The sequence below is a fragment of the Trichomycterus rosablanca genome, chromosome 13 (assembly GCF_030014385.1).
Source record: "Trichomycterus rosablanca isolate fTriRos1 chromosome 13, fTriRos1.hap1, whole genome shotgun sequence".
NCBI classification, from domain to species: Eukaryota; Metazoa; Chordata; class Actinopteri; order Siluriformes; family Trichomycteridae; genus Trichomycterus; species Trichomycterus rosablanca.
Window position 1 is genome coordinate 25,363,245 of NC_086000.1, and position 18,486 is coordinate 25,381,730.

The following is an 18,486-nucleotide window of genomic DNA, read 5'->3' on the forward strand; positions in this document are numbered from 1 at the left end:
AAACTGTTTGCGGGCTTTCTTGTGCGTCAGCTTCCTTCTGGGATGACGACCATGCAGACCGAGTTGATGCAGTGTGCGGCGTATGGTCTGAGCACTGACAGGCTGACCTCCCACATCTTCAACCTCTGCAGCAATGCTGGCAGCACTCATGTGTCTATTTTTTAAAGCCAACCTCTGGATATGACGCCGAACACGTGGACTCAACTTCTTTGGTCGACCCTGGCGAAGCCTGTTCCGAGTGGAACCTGTCCTGGAAAACCGCTGTATGACCTTGGCCACCATGCTGTAGCTCAGTTTCAGGGTGTTAGCAATCTTCTTATAGCCCAGGCCATCTTTGTGGAGAGCAACAATTCTATTTCTCACATCCTCAGAGAGTTCTTTGCCATGAGGTGCCATGTTGAATATCCAGTGGCCAGTATGAGAGAATTGTACCCAAAACACCAAATTTAACAGCCCTGCTCCCCATTTACACCTGGGACCTTGACACATGACACCAGGGAGGGACAACGACACATTTGGGCACAATTTGGACATGTTCACTGTGGGCTGTACTCACTTATGTTGCCAGCTATTTAGACATTAATGACTGTGTGTTGAGTTATTTTCAGAAGACAGTAAATCTACACTGCTATACAAGCTGTACACTGACTACTCTAAGTTATATCCAAGTTTCATGTCTATAGTGTTGTCCCATGAAAAGATATAATGAAATATTTGCAGAAATGTGAGGGGTGTACTCACTTTTGTGATACACTGTATATATATATATATATATATATATATATATATATATATATATATATATATATATATATACATATATACAGTGGAGGAAATAAGTATTTGATCCCCTGCTGATTTTGTAAGTTTACCCCCTTACAAAGACTTGAACAGTCTATAATTTTTATGGAAGGTTTATTTTAACAGAGAGAGACAGAATATCAACAAAAAATCCAGAAAAAAAACATTAAATAAAAGTTATAAATTAATTTGTATTTAATTAAGGGAAATAAGTATTTCATCCCCTACCAACCAGCAAGAATTCTGACCCCCACAGACCGGTTATGTGCCCATGAGGCACACAAATTAGTCCTGTCCCTGTATAAAAGACTCCTGTCACAGAATCAGTTTCTTCCGTTCAAATCTCTCGACCACCATGGGCAAGACCAAAGAGCTATCAAAGGATGTCAGGGACAAGATTGTAGACCTGCACAAGGCTGGAATGGGCTACAAGACCATCAGCAAGAAGCTTGGTGAGAAAGAGACCACTGTTGGTGCGATCATTCGAAAATGGAAGAAATACAAGATCACAGTCAATCACACCATACACACACACTGTATACTGTATACTATATATAGAATAACTATCTTGTCTAATCATGATTCTTTTCTGAAGCAAACTGAGTGTGATCATGGCTTATTTTCATGTGTTCTCTCGATAACAAACATGCGTACACTCCACCAAAGCTGGCAAATCTTATTAAGTGACTAACTTAACACTAATTTGTAAATTGTTGCACCGATAAACATAGTTATTTCCTCTTGTGTCTCTGATCAAAGTAAAAATAAATGTGACGTACAGAGGCACACTATGCATTCACCGAAAAAGCTGATCACAAAAAATCTACTTTTGCTATCTTGAGATCACGAGATAATAATAATAATAATAATAATAATAAATTGCATTAATACATTTTAATAGTTTATGAAATATTATTATTATTATTTTTATAATTATTAAATATTACAATACACTATATATAAATGTTATTATTAATATTAATAATTATTATTATTATAACACATGGCCATTCTGGACATCTGCCTTTAGTTACTTTTAAAATTCTCTATGCACCATTTAAACAGATGTAAATCTCCAGCTAGTCATTAACCATAACAGCAAATACGAGAGCAATAATCAAGGAGGCTTATTACCCGACACATACAGTGATTTATTTCATGCAATCATATTAAGTCACATTTACATTTTTAAAATTAAGACCTGTTATTACACAAGCAGGTTTTTATGTTACTCAAGCACAAATCTGTACTTTTCATTTGAAGTGTTAATAAATTAAACCATTACTTCCCCCAATACTAAAACTGAAATAAATAAATAAAATAAAATAAAATAAAATAAATGTATTTAATGGGTATACATTCAAGAATAAATAAATAATTAAAAATTATGAATAAATAAAAAAGTTATATAATTTTAAAGAACCTAAAAATAATTTAAATCAAAACTACTTTAAGCTGTTAAAACAAAAACAAAAAAACACAAAGGCACTTACACATATTTCTAAAAATGAGACTTAGCATTAATAATGGAACGACACTGTAAACAGTACTCAGCTGAGAAACTCAGAATGTATGAAGTAAAGCAGCTTTGTTATTGTTCTGCCCTGATTTCGAGTGTTTCTATAAGACAAACGCTTTGTTACACCGTAATGTGAAATAATAAAAACACGGCTTGATTTAGCATTACTAAAATGCTCAGCTGTTATTTATTATCTCACATCTGCTGCCTAGATGTGGTTTGTGCTTTTCTAAACATCCAGCTGCATATTGTAATTGGTTTACATGCTGGGATATTTCCTGCTAGACTGAGGAATTAAATATGATTGAATTCCTTATGCTGTAAATTGATGTTAAACTCCTCGCCCACTGAGAATACCCCAGTCTACCCCGGAGTTACTCAGAATCAGACAAAATCTATAGCAGACTAATAAAAGATGAAGTGGTCCATAGCGAAGCGTAAGACTGTAATGTTTGTGAGTGTAAAAATATGTAAAAACTGATAATAAATCTGTAAACAGGGCCTGGGTAAACACAAACACACTGATTACCACATACAGGAGGAAAGGAATTTAATAAAAGTAGTACATCGTTATAGTTAGCATGGTTTAATTAAAAATCAGTAGAATATGAAGGCAGATGTAACTACACAAAGATGAGTAAAATGGTTTATGCTTTACTGAAAAATTCTAATAATTACATCTCTCATTGGTGCTAGATTTACCCTCTGTGACAGAGCAGGGCTTCTTTGCTCTTGTATGTCATGACGGTCACATAAGAAGGCGGCTGGGGAATATGAGGATGAGTAACCTTACACCCCATTAAGAATAATCATATTTATTTCGCAGGCCGGGCAGGAAGGCATTGGTGTGCGTGTCCTTAAGTAAATTGAATCAGGGGGACAGATGATCCTGTCTGTGGCAGAGAGAGACACAGTCCCCACTTCCTTCTAGACTCTGATAGCATGAATTATTAAGTGAGTGTAAGGAGAGCAGGAGACTTAAATGTAATATGTGGCCTTGTTATTTGCTACTACCTTTTGTAACCTTTCAGGTTTAATTAAGGCTCAGTGGAGGGAGAGGGACGGTGAGAGAGAGAGTGAGAGAGAGAAAGAGAAAGTGTGTAAAAGAGAGAGAGAGAGAGAGAGAGAGAGAGAGAGAGAGAGAGAGACAGAAAGTTACCTATTATACACATTCACTTTTACCTTAAAAAAATAATTAAAAAAAAAAAAAAAAATCCAAGGTGAACTGAAGATCAATGTGGTTCTTTCAATAATAAAATACATATTTTTTATTATAAAATATAATTATAAGTAATATAAATTAAATATTTCAATATATACATTTATATATATTATTTGTTTAAATATATTTTAGTAATTTAAAATTATTTTATTACTAATATTAATGATATTTATAGAGAATATTAAGAAATACCACTGAAAAAATACAAAAAAACATTGTTTTGCAGAAAAACCCAGTCCCCCCCCAAAAAACAAAAAAACACACAAAAAAAAAACATTCAAGCAGTGTTTATTTAGACGAGTCTTAAATTAATATACAGTGAAAGGATGCTGAATGTTCAGTGCTGAATTAGTTATTGAAAGTTCAACCATTATGGACCATATGGAGTATCTTTAAAACAAGAGCCAGTTACAAATATTCATGGTCATGTCTGTGTTTAGCATAGCAAGTTAAAAAGTTTATCTTAGATTATTCCAAAGGATTGCAAGACAGCTTTGGGAAACTAAGGCAAGCGTATTTTATTCATAACAATATAATTATAGCTTGCATCAGAAGCTGGAAGCCAAAAGCTGCATACAGCATGTATATAATAAAGCATTTAGCCCCTGATCATGCTGTAATATTTGACCAGTTGTGGATGAAAAGGGAGGCGATAGATGTATGGACGGACGGACAGACAGACAGACAAACAGACAGACAGATAGATGTACAATGTAAGTATTAGTGCAATTACATGTGCAATTTGTGCAGTATGGCATGGACTACAACTAAAAATAATAATATCTGCAGTAGTATATATATACTGTATATTCTTATAAACAATATATACAAATATACAAATGTACAAACATAGAAATAAAAATAAAAAGATAATACATATAATAGATGCAGTAATATACATTATTATTATATAACTGTTCTGACTTCATCAATTTATTATTAATTTAGCCATTATTGTGAGGTCCTAATCCAAATCTTATGACATCAAACAGCCAATACTGTGCTTTCATATTTAATCTAAACATATAACAGATAAAAAATAGATATGGATGTACATCATGAAAAAATAGATATGGATGTACATCACGAATAATTATGAATAATTGTACATAGTACATGGTTAAACACTTGTTTATCACCAGTAAATGTTATCTGCCAACCATCTGCTTTATAATCAAGGGCTGCATTTTCACAGCAACATACACTATATGACAGCCTCCCATGTGATATAATCCATTAGTCTGATTGTACAGTGCCATCAAAAGCAACACACCCTGTGTATGACAGCCAGATCAGTGTAAATATACACTTCAGCATGGCTTCATCAAAGAGAGGCTGGCAGCGCTGTGGTCAGTGTTGTCCGACACGTGTCAGGAAAGATGAGGAAAGAGAAAGAGACCCGTACAGAGTCTTCATACGACCTCTTACGAGGTGATGGCAAACGGGTGTCAGTTCAACCACAAAACATGGGCTCTATTGATTAAAGAGCAATGTCAAAACAGACCTCAGCATAAAACAGATCATAATAGATTGGATGAAACAAACAGAAAAGATTTACAGAGGTGAACGACCATGGGAGTCTGACAGGATGTTAAATTTGAAGGGTTTTTTGCACATTTTGCAGATTATCAGAACAGTAGTAAGTTCTCAGATGTTCATCAAAACAAGTGGTGATTTGTGACCAGGCAGTAGTAAAGACCAGGGGTCTGTCTGAAAACCTAGTGAGCTGCCTTGCTGCCCACTGCCTACCTGGGCCGCTGCCTAAGTAAAGAGGATTCTAATAAGACATTGAACTTATAAGGCAGATTATTTAGACGCACTACATATGACGATTATGTCACCACAGTTTTCGCTTACTAAGCTAACAGAGTTAGCCTCAGGCCATCCAAACCAATTGGATTAGGCGTCACAACCGACTAGCATGTGAGCTAACATCGCCGTCTGTGAACTGAAAACGGTTGTCACTGACAAGCCCGAATTAGCAAAGAATTCGCAGCCGTCCACCATATTTGTAATCTTTTTGTAAGAAAAGTTGTGCCGCACTGAATGCCGGTATTGCCTTCACCGTTAAGGACGCATCAGATGCTCCCTTGTTATTCAGTCAGTTTATAGCTTTGAAATAAGGCACCTCAGTAGGCAGGATTTAGTAGGCAGGTATTTAAGAATTTAGACAGCCTTGTTTTCAGGGAGTGTAAGATGACGTAAAATGCCATCTGTGTAGAGAGCTCACTAGGTTTTCAGACAGATCCTAATAGTGGAGCTTTTGTTATACATTCTAAACCTTTAAGAAAATGTAAAATGTAGATGATTATACTGAAATTACAGGCTATGAATAGCATCTTTCAAATATTGTAGTCTAACTGTGCCACTTCTGGTGTATATGCATTTAACCTTTTTTTTTATTATTTCTACTTGTTTCTACTGGAATAAAGTGCACAAAACTCTGCCAGTTAGATTATAATAGAAATTGTAGTTATAATAAAAAAATATTAAAAATAGTTTTAATTTGCTGTTTCTATTTGCTGTATCTTGCACTTAGTTAAAAGAAAAGTGTCTCTTCCACTAGAAATACATAACATGGGCAATTAAAGGTTTAAATCTAGACTGTGTGCATTCGAAAAATAAGAAATGTTGTAAATAGCAAAGCTGCACTGCTGTTTAAGCTCTAGCAACACCTGTTCACACATCTTTTGCAACCTATCAATGCAGAGGTATATAGACATTGTGTTTTTAAGCACATAGGCCAAAAAACATATTAAGACACACCTTTTTCCCCTTCTTTTCTATGATTTTTCCCCCCAATTTTCTTCCCTAATCTAGTTGTATCCAATTACACTGATTGCTTTATGCTTCACTTCTACCGATACAACCCTCCACTGCTAACTGAGGAGCTTTGCAACTGACACACGCCCCCTCCAACACGTGTGCAGTACCGACTGCCTCTTTTCACCTGCATGAGGCGAGTTCACATGTGCACGGAGAGCCACACCCTAATCAGCATTATTCCCCAACTCTGTGTAGGCGCCATCAATCAGCCAGCAAACCATGGTCCGGCTTTCCCATCCCTGAAAAACATCCAATCGTTGTTCATGTGGCCGCCCAGCCTAGCCAGATGGCAAAGCTGAGATTTGATACGATGTATTCGAAATCCCAGCTCTGGTGTCTAACTTTTTAATTCACATGTTTCAGCCACAACAATTGCTAACAAGTGTAATAAATCAACTATATACTGTATCTGTGGGACCATATATGGGATCTTCAAAAAGTTTCCGCACTTTTATATTTTGGTTGGAAGCGATGAGGGTAGGAGGAGGAGTAATTGTTCATGTCTGAGAGACTGAGAGAGGGCTTATAGTTTAGATCAGTGGCTACACGCTCAACCAAAAAACATTTTTGCTGATGGCATTACAAAGTTGGTACCATGCTGGGAAAAATGCATCGGAAGGCGACTATGTAGAAAAGTGATGTAATTTGTTTTAGAAATTCTTAATAAATAGAGTTTAAAAAAGTGCAGAAACTTTTTGAACAACCCTCGTAAAGTAGTTTATATCATCCAGACTTTTTACCAAGGACATGTCACCTGCAAAATGTGATTCACTTCTGTGGGTCATATTTTCTATTGTATGTTTTCACATGCACCGTGAGTGCTATTTATGAAAAAAGAGGGCAACCATAAAGGTGTGAACTGCAAGCAGATAATTCTATCTGAAGTGTCCACTCGGACAATTGATTTATCTAGCAATGCATCACAAGTCTGGGTATTGGTAACTTTTCCCACACATGTATTGACGTATCTTTTCCTTTTGATTTATTTACCCCTTAATTTCAGACAGTGGATACAATTGTATAAACAACAGATGCAAATAATAAAAAAAAAATGCAGACAAAAATATAAAAATATTTCCTTATATGGTTTGGCATTAAGCATCCACTGTTTGTTTTGTCCTCATTATGAGGTTAATTATCAATATCCACCCTAGGTCGAGAGCATGAACTCCTGAAATGTGAGGATATGTTTAAAAAAGAGAAAGCTTCGTATGCTGTACTCAGCATTGTGGTGGTTTTTAAGGGCTTTGTGCTGTAAGCACTTTCGTTTGCGGTGAGCTTGTGGTTTAGTCTGCCGCCAGTTCTAGTACATTAACACCTTTCTTTGTTCTCCATATACTAACACCCCATCACCTGCTATCGTATACACTTCTTCAAAAAGATTTCTTTCTCCCCATCATTTTTTGCAGTAGTAAGCTGGACGTGAAGCAAAGCGAGCTTACTGTCCAGCTGTTTTATCCAGAGGGCAGGTGTTTAAGTGTAAAAAGGATGAAAGATAATGGTGGATATCCTCCCTCCGAGGCTCTGATTCTGTTTTGTCGGAGAGAAATCTTCCTCTTAATGCTGAGAGAGAGAGACTGAAGGCATTCCCATAGCAGGTGGTCTGCTTCAAGAAACATCTGGAGGCTGTGATGGCCAGATAAGCTCTACTATTTACAAACCCAAACTTTGTTTAAACAAAGTCTCTAAAAGCTATACGGCTTCCAAAACTAACCTCTTATTCCCTCTCATTCCTGAACTTCCAGATCTGGGAAACTGGCAAACTTTTATGAGAACACCCCATTCTTATTAGAAAACTGTAAATAAACAGAGTATTTTAATAAAATTATACGCTCAAACTTACATTTGCATTCCACAGTAACGGCATGAATTTCATGGGAGTAGCGCATGCTTCCAGTCTAAAGAGCAGAATCATTCAATTTTCATATATTTTTAAATGTAATTAGATAAACATTGGCTGAGTAAGTTATGATTATCTAATACTGCATGTAAATGGAAGACCAGCCAAGCATATAACCAGGCAATCACTGTGCCTTGTTTATTATTTCATTCATTCATACCACTTCATCGGGGTTTGTGTCATGATGGTTTGAGCACCACCTGAAAACAGTGGGTGGAAAGTGGAACCGGGGACTGATCTGTAATAAGTAGCCCCTTAATCACTCAATCGATCAATCACTCAATCACTCAATCAAACTTCATAATTTAATTCTCAACTCTACCAGCTATATATACACCAGCACTACACAAGATAAAATGATTTTTACCACTGAGAAGAAAATTTTAATAAAGAACTTGTACCTGTCTAAAGGTTATAAACTGTATAAGATGACCTGAAGTACTGAATGTCCACTGGACATAAGGAGGATTTAAAAATATGCTGCATAAGGTCTGTGAAACTGGTAGCTACAAAAGTGAAAAAGCCAACTGAAAAGCATGTTTACCTATGGCAGCATGGTGCAAGTTCAAGAACTGGTGCTCAGCCAAGAGGACAAACCTCAGACCCATTGGTCAACACGCCAAATTTCTAGGAATAGTGGACTTAGCTAATCGTCGGTGTGAATTATTCATTGTGATATACTGTATATACACAAAAAGGTGTAAGACCCATTAACTTTAGCGGGAGCCGGTTATGATGTGTTAGGAGTGTTCATGTTCCCCTATGTTTGCAGTGTCACTTTGCTCTGATGGGAAAACAAACCAAAATTTTTGTAGAAAAAATACAATTACAATAAATGTTACCGGAATAATGCTAAAAAGAGTAGAAAGCATCACTCAAAACTTAACTAGCAACGTGAAAACGTTTGTGTCTTCTCTCACTGCACATCTGGCAGATTGATTCTACTGCACAGTATGCGCTGTGCTTCAAAGCTACTGAAGAAGAGGTAATAGAAAAGATCTGACATTTTAAGCTGCTTTTTGATACATTTTTCTTTTCCCAATTATAACCTTTTAATCTTTGTAGACATTTTTTACATCGGCCTCACACTAAAGGCCTGTATATATGACAGAATTATTATTTTCTCTCTTTTATAAGAAAAAAACAACATAAAACTAATACTTTTATTTTACATTTACTAATAATACTGCAGGTTGAATAAGCATTTTTCAGGGAACTGTTTCTAAGGTCTGGCATGATAGGAACAGTGAGTGACACAAGGAATAAACACAGTTCTTTAAACAGAGTTCTCAAAATTGTCTATACTGCTTTTGAAAATCATTTAGACATACAACAAAATACTGTACACATCCATAGTAGTCTGGATTTATTCTAAGAGGTTCAACATAAAAGAAAGAATCAATGAAAACTGTCACCCAAAAGTTGACCAGCCATTGCATTTATACCTCTGCACATGAGACTCAACAGCTTTGTCTATGGACCAATATGCACCTTTCTACATAGTTTATAAAAAAAAACTACACTTAATTTTGAAATTTACATTTTCCTGTATGAAGTTTAATAAGTCAGCCTTAAATTGTGGACTGAGGTACTGCTTTATGAGATGAGCAAGATTTGCAGAAACTGTATTATTCATTAATTGTCCGTTTTACCCCAGGTGGGTCTGATTCATTGGGCAAAAGGTAGGAAACACAACGGACAGGTCACCAGTATATCACAGAACACACACACTTTGGGCAATTTTTATTACGTCCAATTGGTCTGACTGCATGTCTTTGGACTTGTGGGAGGAAACCCACACGGACACAGATAATCTGTACAGAGAATTGAACCCAAGCCCTTCTAGCTGTGAGGCAACAACGCTACCCACTGCCCCACCATTACTATGTAAATTTTAATTGTATTGAAGGACCATTTCGCCATTTCCATCCCCAGGACATTATATGTATAAATGTATATGAAAATTAACTTTAAAATGCATTTTTTTAATTGGGCGAAGTTTCCCACATATTAATCTTATTGCAAATTTAGGGTATATAATTGTTCTTTCATGTCCCCACTCTTTAACACTACACTTACAATGAAATATAATGACTTGCATTTGCATTGTTTGGTGACTCCATATCCCATCTATGTTTTTATTATTTATTTTTCATAAGAAATTATATTGTTTTTATATGTGGTTAAAATACATGTTTTAGTCATGTCCCCAGGTTTTCACTCAGTTATGTTACCCTAACATCTGAAAAATGCGGAAATATCTTACACAAGTCACATTTTCAACAGAAATTCACATTATCTGTATCTACTGAAGGCCACGGGAGGACCAAAAGTAAGTTCTCCCCTTTTTCCCCTGTATGTTTGTTAATATTGTAACTGAGAATTGTGACTGAGAAGATTAATCACAACGTACATTCCTGTTACCTACATGTTTTCTTAGTTATTTGTTTATTTTAAAAATCCAATTTTTTGATTAATCACTAGGCTGTGCCCAGTGTTCTCATGCTTTTAGCATGAACTCCATGCTGCTATATTTCATGTATTTACTAATTCTATGTTAAAAACTCAGTCCTGTTACTCATATACAGCCATCTTCCACTTAAAAACCTTAAAAATGAAACAAAGTTGCCTGAGATTGACCAATACACACTCTAAGTAGTTAAGTTTGTGTGTTACAAAGATAAAAAGTTTAATTTTATCGAGTTACTACATGCAAATGGCGCCCATTCGGTGGAATGGCCCTTACATGTTCATGACAAAAACTGTATAATGTGCAATGTAAAAAAAAAAAAACCTCTTGTAGATTATTTGTAGGATTATTATTTGGCCATATTTGTGCAGCTTTACTCGGATGTGTAAAAAGGAATTTAACACGGGCCACGAACATCCACAAGTCGAGTTTGTTTTGGACGTGTTAGAACATCTTCCTCCTGTTCATTCTTCAGCTCTATTATTGAATGTGCAATCCAGGATGACTCATTAAAACTATTTCCACTTAGTGAAACATGTCTCTTCACAGAGGCCTCATTCATTATTCATCCATTTAGAGACATGGTCTTGTACACACACACACACACACACACACACACACACACACACACACACACCTGGTAATGACTCATAGGCTTGATGTTGATGTAAATGGGTGAAGATTAATTGTGTATGTTATTAACCTTTCCCGCTGAGAGGTGCCATCTTGCAGACAGCTCGGCAAAGAAAGAAAGTGCAGAAATAAAAGCTCAGTGCTGGAACCCTGCTTCCCCCGGTTCAAAGAGGGGCACGTGCGGTTTCCACTGTCCTGTGAGTAATTATGAACGGTAAAATCCAATAGCTCTGATACTGCCATAACGCTTTAAGCTCATGGAAGATGACTTCCAGATGTTCCTGATGCACTAATGATTTGTAGAAACCTTACATACATAAAACTGCAATGATAAAAAAGCTTCAGATTCTCTTTAGCTTCAGATATCACTGTGACCAGAATAAAAGATGATAAAAAAGAAACCATAACGGTGATCAAAGCAAAAGAGAGGGAAAAGAAAACAGAGAATGTGCCTCCAGATGTGATCCAAGACAAATGGCTTTATTGATAGTAAGTATAGGACAGAGAGAGAGCGAATCGAGTGCTCCGAAATTTATCAGCTCACTGCAGCAAGTAGGAAATTAAGCGATAAGAAAATCAATTGCGTATTCCTGCATCCATATAAATGTAGCTAATGTTTAAAATTCCCTGCAAATCTGCACAGAACGCAGAGCAGAGAGGGGAGGCGAGCGAGGGGGGGAACAACAGGGAGAAGGCGGAGAAGAGAGGGTCATCAATCATGGCTCGGTGACACACAATGAAACCTGACCGGGGCTCGAGATGTTTTAATACGGCATCCATTAAAGCCCTCAAATAAATTGCAATTTGGAAAACAGAACATAATACTGGCCAAGTTTTCCTCATCCATCTTGCGGTGTGTCATGTAATGTAATTGCGTTGTTAATTTATCCAAGAATTTCCTTGGTACACCATTTCATCCACATTGGTTAATTTCCCTGTAGAGTATATTTTTCTCTACGCACGCCCCCCCTCCTTCCCCATGGCTAGCGGGGGCAGAGTAATGTTTCTGCTTAGCATGGCATTAGTGGAAGGGCTAATCAAACGGCTGAAGTCTGTGACACTTTATCAATGACTAGCGGGGCTGGCTGCGTGCCGCCTGGCTACGAGCAGCCCAAGATTCAATCACCTCCTCCGTGACTGTCATTAGTCCCCTCCGACAGCAGGATCACTCAAAAATGCCCACACATTACATCAATATTATCGACAGAAGGCTTTGGAGGCGTTTAAGGCTGGCCGGCCACACCAGTCTGGGAGCGAGACACTTCCTGATGCTGATTCGAGGCACACTGAGCATGCTGGGTACACTCTGCAAGTGGTGGCAGATCCATGGATCAATAGTAAAGAAGTGAATAAAGGTAAAACTGGATTGTGAGTTGAAGTAAAGTCTTTTTAACTGAAGGTGCAGTGTTTACTTCAGGTGAGACGCCAGTGATTAAGAAAGAATTTCAAACCCAGTTATAGAGGGAACTGAATTTACTAAGAGGTACTAGGAGCTGTAGAGTATCAGGACATTCTGAGAACAATAATGCAGTGGTTCATAAAGGAGATGCCAGGGTACTTGAGGTCTGTCCATGGGCAACTCAGAATGTTCAATAAAGTCATTTTCAAAACAAATTAATTAATTAAATTAAACCACAAAAATTAACTCTGCAATTTAGATATACACATACATTATTATTATTATTATTATTATTATTACTATTATTATTATTATTGATGTTGTTTTTATTATACCTATCTTCAATATCTATAAGTATTAATTATAATAACAGTGATTATGATAATATTATCTAAATAATATAATGGGGCAAGCAGTAGCCTAGTGGTTAGGGTACTGGACTAGTAATCCGTAGGTCACTGGTTCAAGTCCCACCACTGCCAGGTTGCTGCTGTTGGGCCCTTGAGCAAGGCCCTTAACCCTCAATTGCTCAGATTGTATAATGTAATAGTAATGTTAGTCGCTTTGGATAAAGGCGTCTGCTAAATGCAGAAAATGTAAATGTAAATATAATCTTAATACTAACATCAACATAATGATTTTATATTATTACTGTTTCTACTATTAACAATGTTAACAATAATAATAATCTTTGTATAACCTGGATTTCTACAGTATTCTACAGTATTCAAATATTTATAATAACAATAAAAATATTGATCTTTCTAATAGTCATCCCTGCTATATTTGAATAAAATAATAATCTTTGTATAATTTACATTTCTACAATATTTGAATATTTATAATAACTATAAAAATATTGATCTTTCTAATATCCCCATTCCTGCTATATTTAAATAATAATAATAACAATAACAATTATTATTATTATTATTATTATTATTGTTGATATTAATATTATTATAAAATAGTAATAATAATAATAATATTTTAATAAATTAATAATAATAATCTTTGTATAATTTACATTTCTACAATATTTGAATATTTATAATAACAATAAAAATATTGTTCTTTCTAATATCCCCATCCCTGCTATATTTTAATTAAATAATAATAGTAATAATAATAATAATAATAATAATTATTATTATTATTATTATTGTTGTTGTTATTAATATTATTATAAAATAGTAATAATAATAATAATAATATGTATTATAGATAAGAAAAACTATAATAAGAAGATAACTGTTAATATTCTTTGATGATATAGTATTAATAATAGTCATAGCAGTAATAGTAGTAATGGTAGTAGTGGTAGTAGTAGCACTAGTAATAGTAATAACAGTAATAGCAGTAATGGTAGTCGTGGTGGCAGTAGTAGTAATTGAATTTGTGGTGGTAGAAGTAGTGGCTATAGCAGTAATAGTAATGGTAGCAGTAGTAATAGCAGAAATAGAAGTAGTGTTAGAAAGAGTAGTAGTAGTAGTAGTATTGAGTAGTAGTAGTGGTAGTAGAAGAAGTGGTGGTAGTAATAGTAGTGCTGATAGCAGTAGTATGTTATTATATGTGTTAAAATAGAGCAGCACCCTTAAGCAGTTCAAAATAATCATAATAATAATAATAATTATTATTATTATTGTTGTTGTTGTTTATGTTGAAGCAGATTATAAACAGGCATCTACTGAAGATGAATATAAATTTTGATAAATCATGAATGCAGTATTTGGGGTGATATTAGGACAGAACGTTATTGCGCCGGTGCCCTGTTTGAATACCGCTGCTGTAAAATGAAAACAAGTTCCAAAGTGGCTCTTTTCAACCATGCAGCAGCAACATACTATGCTACTGAGTTTTTGCTTATCCATCTAAATGAAGCAGTAATCCTCTGGCAGCGGCAGACACGAGAGGTCACCTCTTTTGACATGACTTTGAGGTGTGGCGCTTGCTTTTCAGCAGATGAGCTGACCCGTAGCTCGGTTATCAGGTGAGCATCACTAACCTGTACTGGAGAATCTGTGAGCCCATTGTAGGCAGGTCTCATCCGCTGATAACACAGCGTTTTTTTTCACCTGCTGTCACCTGGCCAGGGCAGGAAGGATTCCACGCCAGGGCGGGAGAGCTCCTGTCGTCCGTCTGAGTGGAGAACAGAGAGACTTGGCATGATCAAAGGCTGACAGCAGAGCCGAAGGAGAGACTTCTGCCAAAACAAAGGCTTTATTGTGATGAAATATCCAGAGAGCGGCAGCACGCTCTATTGCACTCTTCCCTACCCCCAAACACGCGCAACCCCGAACCCAAGCCGACATTACACACTGATTACAGAGCTCTATATCTTACCAAAGCTCAATAATCACATTCATCTCCATCAGTGTTTGATAGCTAATGTAAAAGTAAAGTAACACAGAGCATGACTGTGAAGTTTACAAAGGTAAAATAAAATTGTCAGAATACAGAAACTAATGAGGTCTACATAGGAAATCTATTCTTATAGAACTTACTGAAAGTCAAATCAGCCACTCATCTCAGCTGTAACTGTAAAAAGCCTCCAGATGGTAGATAGCTCCAGATTGCTTATATGATGTTTTCAGTTTCAACACCTGGTTCTATTTCTGGACATGGAAAATAACTGGATATTCCATTGGTTTAATCATTAGGATAACTTAATAAAAATAATAGTTAAAAAATTTGAAATAACTCTTAATGGATCTTTTTTTTAAAAATAATTCTAAGGCCAGAGAAATGTTACCTGATATTTGTACAAAAAATAATAATAAAGAAAAAAGACAGTTTTTTTTGCAAAGGCAAACTGTCAGGTGGTACAACTGTCGTATTAAAGGATAAATTAAAAAATATATAAAATATAGTATAGTAATTTATTTGTATTTGTAATAAATATAGTAATTTATTTGTAGTTGTAAATATAGAATTGTTATTTGTAAAAAAAATCTAAAGAATTTAGCTAAGAGTTTTGTTTAACCTTTGTTGGATTTTTATACATGGAAAAATGCAAAAATAAATAAATAAAGTAAAATATAATAAAATAAACCCTACAGAGTTTCTTATATTTACTGACTTTTATGTAATTACAGACTGTATGAACACAAGATATTTCATATTTTGTCTGCTCAACTTGCTCAATTTGTTAATGTACCATTCCTGCATTTCAGGCCTGCAACACATTCCAAAAAAAGTTAGAACGGGGGGCAATTTAGGGCTGGTAACAAGGTAATTAAAAATAAATAATGATTTGCACATTTCTCTCTCTACAGTGCATAATATCATTAAACGATTCAGGAAATTTGCATAAATGGCAAAGGGCTCAAGCAGCCCTTCCTCTGATCCCTAACACACCACTGCATTAAGAATCGTCATTCATCAACAGCTGATATAACCACATGGGAAAGGGATTACTTTAGCAAACCTTTGTATATGGAGTTTCATGCACAAATACTACTTAAAACTTTACTGTGCAAAAAAGAAACCTTATGTTAACCATGTCCAGAAGTGGTGTAAAGTTCCCTGGGCTCGGAGGCATCACATGGACCATCACACAGTGAAAACATGAATTGTGGTCAGACGAATCAGTATTCCAGACCTTCCAGATCCACAAGTCCAAAAGCTAGGGTCCGTCATGGTATGGGGCTGTGTCAGTGCCCTTGGCAAAAGTAATTTACACTTCATATCATCTTTTCCATGGATGTCCATATATGTTTTTAACAAGACAATGCAAAACCACATGCTGCACACATTACGAAGAAATGCTCGGAAGAAGAGGGTATGGGAGACCGCTCAGGTGGCGCAGCGGTAAAGTACGCTAGCTCACCAGAGTTGGGTTTCTAGATGCATCGTATCGAAACTCAGCTCTACCTTTCCGACTGGGTTGAGCAGCAGTATGAACAACATTTGGCTGTTGTTCAGGGGCTCAGGGGTAGAGTCGGAGCATAGGTCCTCATAACTGGTACAACTGCGGCCCCTGCTGGTTGACTGACGGCGCCTGCACAGGGCTGAGGAATAACATTGAGGGGGTGTGACCCTCCGTGCGCAGTGTCTCTCTGTGTATGAACTCGGCTCGTGCAGGTGAAAAATCAGTTGAGTGGCGTCCTCAGTCAGCGGCAAAAGGGTCGAATCAGTATAGAGGAAACAATCAGGGTAATTGGACACGATTAGAATGGGGATAAAAGTTGGGGGGAAAAAGTGGGGAAAAAAATAGATAATTAAAATAAATAAAAAATAAATAAAAAAATAAAAAAAAGAAGAGGGTATGGGTACTGGACTGGCCTGCCTACATATGACAATGTCAACCCTGTAATGTTGCACACTTTAAGACATGTTTGCAAGAAGAATGGGACAGAATAACACCAAAAACACTTAATCGCTTGGTATCCTCGGTGCCAAAACATCTTTTAGGTGTGGTGAGAGGGAATGCCAACATCACAAAGCGATAAATGCTCTACCATCCCATCATTTATAATGTTACAATTATAGTGTTACAGGCTGGTTTAATTAATCATATCAAAAAGTATAAGCATAAGAAAATAAATAAAGAATTAAATATATCAAATATATCAAAAATAAACTATATTTTTCTTAAAGTTCTTACATACGCTGTTTCTGTGCGTTACACTAGAATGATTAAACATTATTTTAACATTTACTGATGTGTGGTTGCACCACATATCATTTTTTTGACTGGTGAAAAGTTTTGTTCTCTTTAAAAAAGAATTGCAGACTATTTTAAATGCTCTGAAACAAAATCTAAATCATTTAAAATATTTACTTTATTAATACTTTATTACCCATCATACAGACACTTCATACCTCAGTATCACATTTTCAAATCTGAACTTACTCCAAATCCCACAAAACAAACCTTGGGGTCATAAACGAACCTTTAGGCCATGGAAGAGAGTGTTAGAGAGCATCTCTCAACACTTTCAGCTCACGCTGGGCAAATATTACGGCTTTCCCTTTCTTTTGTCTTTGCTAGCTTTGTTTCATAGGGGTAAATTATGTCTCTCGAGGTGTGGATGTGGATGTGTGAACAGAATAGAGACCTACTGCTGCAGAAGGCGAAGAGCGCCGCTCCGGAGGCTTGCGCCTGTCAGGACACGCAAGAGAAGACCACAGGAAGGGCAAACAAGTGCTTGTACGTCAGTCATCCCGCTGACAGGTGAGATGAAGGCTTGACAGCGCTGACATCCAGTGTACTCTCCTGGCCGCGGCCTCCTCCAAGCTTAGCCGGCGCTAAGAGAAGCAAAATAAATTAGTAATAGAGCTTTACCTGTCAACACAAGCATTCCACGCTGTCTTTGTACATTGTTTTCCTTTTCCCTCAAAGTCTAACATTCCAGTCAAAAGTAAACAGTAGGATCGTTTTAAACCATCAGACTTACACAAAAAAACAAAACACTTCTACGTGACGCACTGTAAGATAATCTAATAAATTGGCATTTTAAATTATTCATGTATTAATTCACCAATTAGCTCCAATTAACCTCACTGCATGTCTTTGGATTTGTGCGAGGAAACCAGAGCACCCGGAGGAAATCCACCCAGACAGAGAGAACATGCAGAATCCACACAGAAAGGACCCTGACCTCCCGGCTGTGGGATCGAACACAGGCTCTTCTTGCTGTCAGGTGCCAGTGCTACCCACCGAGCCACCAAGTCTCTGTTAAATTAAAAGTTCACTATATGAACTTTGATCTAA